At 39.9% G+C, this 7,591-nt stretch overlaps 1 pseudogene; it reads left to right on the top strand.

The window, feature by feature from the left end:
* The first annotated feature begins 4,885 nt into the window (after window positions 1-4,885).
* On the top strand, window positions 4,886-4,984 carry LOC122490664 (annotated as a pseudogene).
* Window positions 4,985-7,591: the final 2,607 nt, after the last annotated feature.

Raw genomic sequence — 7,591 nt, 5'->3', positions numbered from 1 at the left:
CATTATATAATAATTACAGGGCCTATCCATCAGGAAGAACTAACAATTATAAATGTCTATGTGCCGAATACAGGAGCCCCCAAATATATAAAACAATTAATCACAAACATAAGCAACCTTATTGATAAGAATGTGGTAATTGCAGGGGACTTTAACACTCCACTTACAGAAATGGATAGATCATCTAGACACAGGATCAATAAAGAAACAAGGGTCCTGAATGATACATTGGATCAGATGGACTTGACAGATATATTTAGAACTCTGCATCCCAAAGCAACAGAATATACTTTGTTCTTGAGTGCACATGGAACATTCTCCAAGATAGATCACATATTGGGTCACAAATCAGCCCTTCATAAGTATACAAGAATTGAAATCATGCCATGCATGCTTTCAGACCACAATGCTATGAAGCTTGAAATCAACCACAGGAAAAAGTCTGGAAAACCTCCAAAAGCATGGAGGTTAAAGCACACCCTACTAAAGAATGAATGGGTCAACTAGGCAATTAGTGAAGAAATTTTAAAATATATGGAAACAAATGAAAATGAAACTACAACAATCGAAACGCTTTGGGATGCAGCGAAGGCAGTCCTGAGAGGAAAATACATTGCAACCCAGGCCTATCTCAAGAAACAAGAAAAATCCCAAATACAAAATCTAACAGCACACCTAAAGGAAATAGAAGCAGAGCAGCAAAGACACCCCATACCCAGCAGAAGAAGAGAAATAATAAAGATCAGGGCAGAAATATACAATATAGAATCTAAAAAAACTGTAGAGCAGATCAACGAAACCAAGAGTTGGTTTTTTGAAAAAAATAGACAAAATTGACAAACCTCTAGCTAGACTTCTCAAAAAGAAAAGGGAGATGACCCAAATAGATAAAATCATGAATGAAAATGGAATAATTAAAACCAATCCCTCAGAGATACAACCAATTATCAGGGAATACACTGAAAAATTATATGCCAACAAACTGGACAACCTGGAAGAAATGGACAGATTCCTAAACACCCGCACACTTCCAAAACTCAATCAGGAGGAAATAGAAAGCTTGAACAGACCCATAACCAGCAAAGAAATTGAATCAGTCATCAAAAATCTCCCAACAAATAAGAGTCCAGGACCAGATGGCTTCCCAGGGGAGATCTACCAGAAGTTTATTTTTTTTCAACGTTTTTAATTTATTTTTGGGACAGAGAGAGACAGAGCATGAACGGGGGAGGGGCAGAGAGAGAGGGAGACACAGAATCGGAAACAGGCTCCAGACTCTGAGCCATCAGTCCAGAGCCCAACGCGGGGCTCGAACTCACGGACCACGAGATCGTGACCTGGCTGAAGTCGGACGCTTAACCGACTGCGCCACCCAGGCGCCCCTCTACCAGAAGTTTAAAGCAGAGATAATACCCATCCTCCTCAAGCTATTCCAAGAAATAGAAAGGGAAGGAAAACTTCCAGACTCATTCTATGAAGCCAGCATTACTTTGATTACCAAACCAGACAGAGACCCAGTAAAAAAGGAGAACTACAGGCCAATATATCTGATGAATATGGATGCAAAAATTCTCAATAAGATACTAGCAAATCGAATTCAACAGCTTATAAAAAGAATTATCACCATGATCAAGTGGGATTCATTCCTGGGATGCAGGGCTGGTTCAACATTCGCAAATCAATCAACGTGATACATCACATTAATAAAAGAAAAGATAAGAATCATATGATCCTGTCAATCGATGCAGAAAAGGCCTTTGACAAAATCCAGCACCTTTCTTAATAAAAACCCTCGAGAAAGTCGGGATAAGAAGGAACATACTTAAACATCATAAAAGCCATTTATGAAAAGCCCACAGCTAACATCATCCTCAATGGGGAAAAACTGAGAGCTTTTTCCCTGAGATCAGGAACACGACAGGGATGTCCACTCTCACCGCTGTTGTTTAACATAGTGTTGGAAGTTCTAGCATTAGCAATCAGACAACAAAAGGAAATCAAAGGCATCAAAATTGGCAAAGATGAAGTCAAGCTTTCACTTTTTGCAGATGGCATGATACTATACATGGAAAATCTGATAGACTCCACCAAAAGTCTGCTAGAACTGATACAAGAATTCAGCAAAGTTGCAGGATACAAAATCAATGTAGAGAAATCAGTTGCATTCTTATACACTAATACTGAAGCACAGAAAGACAAATAAAGAAACTGATCCCACTCACAATTGCACCAAGAAGCATAAAATACCTAGGAATAAATCTAACCAAAGATGTAAAAGACCTGTATGCTGAAAACTATAGAAAGCTTATGAACGTAATTGAAGAAGATATAAAGAAATGGAAAAACATTCCGTGCTCATGGGTTTGAAGAATAAATATTGTCAAAATGTCAATACTACCCAAAGCTATCTATACATTCAATGCAATCCCAATCAAAATAGCACCAGCATTCTTCTTGAAAGTAGAACAAGCAATCCTAAAATTCAAATGGAACCACAAAAGGCCCGAATAACCAAAGTAATTTTGAAGAAGAAGACCAAAGCAGGAGGCATCACAATCCCAGACTTTAGCCTCGACTACAAGGCTGTGATCATCAACACAGCATGGTATTGGCACAAAAACAGGCACATAGACCAATGGAATAGAATAGAAACCCCAGAACTAGACCCACAAAAGTATGGCCAACTAATCTTTGACAAAGCAGGAAAGAACATCCAATGGAAAAAAGACAGTGTCTTTAACAAATGGTGCTGGGAGAACTGAACAGCAACATGCAGAAGGTTGAAACTAGACCACTTTCTCACACCATTCAGAAACATAAACTCAAAATGGATAAAGGACCTGAATGTGAGACAGGAAACCATCAAAACCCTAGAGGAGAAGGCAGGAAAAGACCTCTCTGACCCCAGCCGCAGCAATATCTTACTTGACACATCCCCAAAGGCAAGGGAATTAAAAGAAAAAATGAACTACTGGGACCTTATGAAGATAAAAAGCTTCTGCACAGCAAAGGAAACATCCAACAAAACTAAAAGGCAACCAACGGAATGGGAAAAAATATTTGCAAATGACATATCGGACTAAGGGATAGTATCCAAAATCTATAAAGAGCTCACCAAACTCCACACCCAAAACACAAATAACCCAGTGAAGAAATGGGCAGAAAACATGAATAGACACTTCTCTAAAGAAGACATCTGGATGGCCAACAGGCACATGAAAAGATGCTCAATGTCGCTCCTCATCAGGGAAATGCAAATCAAAACCACACTCAGATATCACCTCATGCCAGTCAGAGTGGCCAAAATGAACAAATCAGGAGACTATAGATGCTGGAGAGGATGTGGAGAAACGGGAACCCTCTTGCACTGTTGGTGGGAATGCAAACTGTTGCAGCCGCTCTGGAAAACAGTGTGGAGGTTCCTCAGAAAATTAAAAATAGACCTACCCTATGACCCAGCAATAGCACTGCTAGGAATTTACCCAAGGGATACAGGAGTACTGATGCATAGGGGCACTTGTACCCCAATGTTTCTAGCAGCACTCTCAACAATAGCCAAATTATGGAAAGAGCCTAAATGTCCATCAACTGATGAATGGATAAAGAAATTGTGGTTTATATACACTATGGAGTACTACGTGGCAATGAGAAAGAATGAATTATGGCCCTTTGTAGCAACGTGGATGGAACTGGAGAGTGTGATGCCAAGTGAAATAAGCCAAACAGATAAAGACAGATACCATATGTTTTCACTCTTATGTGGATCCTGAGAAACTTAACAGAAACCCATGGGGAAGGGAAGAAAAAAAAAAAGAGGTTAGAGTGGGAGAGAGCCAAAGCATAAGAGACTGTTAAAAACTGAGAACAAACTGAGGGTTGATGGGGGGTGGGCGGGAGGGGAGGGTGGGTGATGGGTATTGAGGGAACTTGTTGGCATGAGCATTGGGTGTTGTATGGAAACCAATTTGACAATAAACTTCATATATTGAAAAAAAATAATGAATAAAAAAAGAAGAATGAAATTTTCCATTTGGATGGACATGGTTGGTGCTAGAGTATATTATGCTACATGAAATACGTCAGTCAGAGAAATATGAATCCATATGATTTCAGTCAATGGAGGAATTTAAGAAACAAAACAGATGAACATATAGGAAGGAATAAAGGAGAGGGAGGCAAACCATAAGTGACTCTTAACTCTAGACAACAAGCCGAGGGTTGATGGAGGAAGGTGTGTGGGGGATGGGCTAAATGGGTGATGGGTATTAAGGAGGGCACTTCTTATGATGAGCACTGGGTGTTATATGGAAGCAGTGGCTCCTGAAAGCAAAATTACACTATCTGTAACTAACTAGAATTTAAATAAAAATTTGAAACAAATTCCCCAATCTGCCAAGGCCACCACAACAAAGTAGTACAAGCTAAAGGCATCCAACTTCCTGACTATCACTATATTATACAGCTCTAGGAAGGAAATCAGTATGATACTGGCTAAAGGAATAGACCCATACACCAAAGGAACAGAATGAACAGCCCGGAAATAAACCCACCCATAGACAGACAACTAACATTTGACAAAGGAGTCAAGCCTATTCATGGGGAAACATAGTCTCTTTTAAAAATGGTCATGAGACGGTCCGTGAGTTCGAGCCCCGCGTCAGGCTCTGGGGCTGATGGCTCAGAGCCTGGAGCCTGTTTCCGATTCTGTGTCTCCCTCTCTCTCTCTGCCCCTCCCCCGTTCATGCTCTGTCTCTCTCTGTCCCAAAAATAAATAAACGTTGAAAAAAAAATTAAAAAAAAATGGTCATGAGAAACCTGGGCAACTACATGCAGAGAAATGACATTGGAGGCCCTATATCGCACCACTCACAAAAATTAATTTGAGTGCTCACTTAGGCAGCAAACTATTAAAATTAGAACAATACAGAGAAGATTAGCATGGCCCCTGAGCAAGGATAACATGCAAAAGGTATCTGAAATGTGTTAAGATGTAAGCATAAGACCTGAAATTTTAAGACTAAAAGAAGATGATATAAAGAAAACCACTCAACATGGGGTACGTTGATAGTTACCAAATGAGGGTGTTCTTTCATTATCCTAACTACAAACACAGCCCACCATTTGTGACCCAAATTTCAATCCAGAGCCTGAATATGATACCAAAAGCACTTAGCAACAACAACAACAAAATTAATAAGTGGGACTACATCAAACTAAAAAGCTTCTGTTCAGGAAAAAAAAAATGAACAAAATAAAAAGTCAATCAATAGAATGGGAGAAAATATTTACAAATGTTCTACCTGATAACGTGTTACTATCCAAAACTCATCCAAATCAGTAATATAAATAAAAGGCAATTCCATCTTTAAAAAGGGAAGAGGAGGGGCGCCTGGGTGGCTCAGTCGGTTAAGCGTCCGACTTCAGCTCAGGTCACGATCTCATGGTCTGTGAGTTTGAGCCCCGCGTCGGGCTCTGGGCTGATGGCTCAGAGCCTGGAGCCTGCTTCCAATTCTGTGTCTCCCTCTCTCTATGCCCCTCCCCCGTTCATGCTCTGTCTCTCTCTGTCTCAAAAATAAATAAACGTTAAAAAAAATTTAAAAACGGAAGAGGAACTCAATGGACATTTTTCCAAAGAAGACCTACAAATGGCATATAGACATAAAAGGTACTCTACATAACTAGTCATCAGAAAAGTGCAAAACAAACCACAATCAGATACCACCTCTTACCTCTTAAAATGGCTAGTATCAAAAAGAAAGAAAATGCCAAATTTGGTGAGGGAACCCATGTGCACTGTTGGTGGGGATGTAACTTGATACACCCCGTATGAAAAGCAATATGAAGGTCCTGAAAAAATTACACACAGGACAACTGTGGTATCCACCAACGAACTTCTAGCTACATACCCAAAGGAAATGAAATCAGGGTATCAGAGAGTTGCAGGCACCCCCATATTCATTGCAGCATTATTCACAGAGCCAAATACGAAAACAACCTAAGTGTCCAAACAGAAAACTGGATAAAGAAGATGTGGCATACATTGGAAAAAGGGTTAGAATCCAACATAACTTATGAAACTCAATACCCAAAAAACAAATAATCAAGTGAAGAAATGGGCAGAAGCCATGAATACACACTTTTCCAAAGAACATCCAGATGGCTAACAGACAAGTGGAAAGTTGCTCAACATCACTCATCATCAGGGAAATACAAATCAAAACCACAATGAGATACCAACTCACACCTGTCAGAATGGATAAAATTAACAACTGAGGAAACCACAGATGTTGGTGAGGATGAAGAGAAAGGGGATCCCTTTTGCACTCTTGTTGGGAATGCAAACTGATGCAGTCACTCTGGAAAACAGTATGGAGGGTCCTCAAACAATTAAAACCAGAACTACACTTTGACCAGCATTTGTACTACTAGGTATTTATCCAAAATATACAAAAACTCTGATTTTAAGGAGCACATGCACCCCAATGTTTACAGCAGTGCTATCAACAATAGCCAAAGTATGGAAAGAGCCCACATGTCCATTGACTGATGAACGGATAAAGAAGAAACGGTGTATATATACAATGGAATACTACTCAGCAATTGAAAAGAATGAAATCTTGCCATTTGCAATCACATCACTGGAACCAGAGTGTGTTGAGCAAAGTGAAATAAGTCAGTCAGAGAAAGACAAATATGATATGATTTCACTCATATGTGGAACTTAAGATACACAGCAGATGAACACAGGGGAAGGGAAGGAAAAATAAGATAAAGACAGAGACGGAGGCAAAACATAAGAGATTCTTAAATACAGAGAACAAACTGAGGGTTGCTGGAAGACTGTTGGGGAAGGCGATCGGCTGGATGGGTGATGGTCAGTAAGGAGGGCACTTGTGATGGTCACTGAGTGTTATATGTAAGTGATGAATTATTGGGTTCTACTCCTGAAATCAAAACTACACTAGATGTTAACTAATGCGAATTTAAATAATAAATTTAAAAAAGAAGATGTGGGGGCGCCTGAGTGGCTCAGTCGGTTGAGCATCTGACTTCAGCTAGGGTCATGATCTCCCTGTCCGTGGGTTTGAGCCCCGTGTCAGGCTCTGTGCTGACAGCTTGGAGTCTGGAGCCTGCTTCGGATTCTGTGTCTCCCTCTCTGCACCTCCCCCACTCGCACTCTGTCTCTCTCAGAAACAAATAAACAATTAAAAATAATAAAAAATAAAAAATAAGATGTAGTATACATATCTAAAGGATTATTATTCGGCCATGAGAAAGGAGAAAATCCTGTCTTTTACAACAACATGGATGGACCCTATGGGCATTAGGCTAAGTGAAACAAGTCAGAAGAGAAAGACAAAGATTATGTGATCTCACATATTTGTGGAAACCATAAAACGTTTATAGATACAGACAGTAGAATGGTGGTTACAAGGGGCCAAGGGATAGGAGAAGTGGGAGATGTTTGTTGGCAAAGAGGTCAAACGTCCAGTTTGAAGAGGAATAACTCCAGAGCATCTAATGTACAGCATGGTGATGATGGTTAATATTATTGTATTATCAACTTGAAGGTGGCCTAGAGAGTATATCT

Source organism: Prionailurus bengalensis, chromosome B2 (genome assembly GCF_016509475.1).
Source record: "Prionailurus bengalensis isolate Pbe53 chromosome B2, Fcat_Pben_1.1_paternal_pri, whole genome shotgun sequence".
Classification (NCBI taxonomy): domain Eukaryota; kingdom Metazoa; phylum Chordata; class Mammalia; order Carnivora; family Felidae; genus Prionailurus; species Prionailurus bengalensis.
Note: the sequence above shows the minus strand (reverse complement) of the source record. Positions and strands in the feature narration are given on the sequence as shown.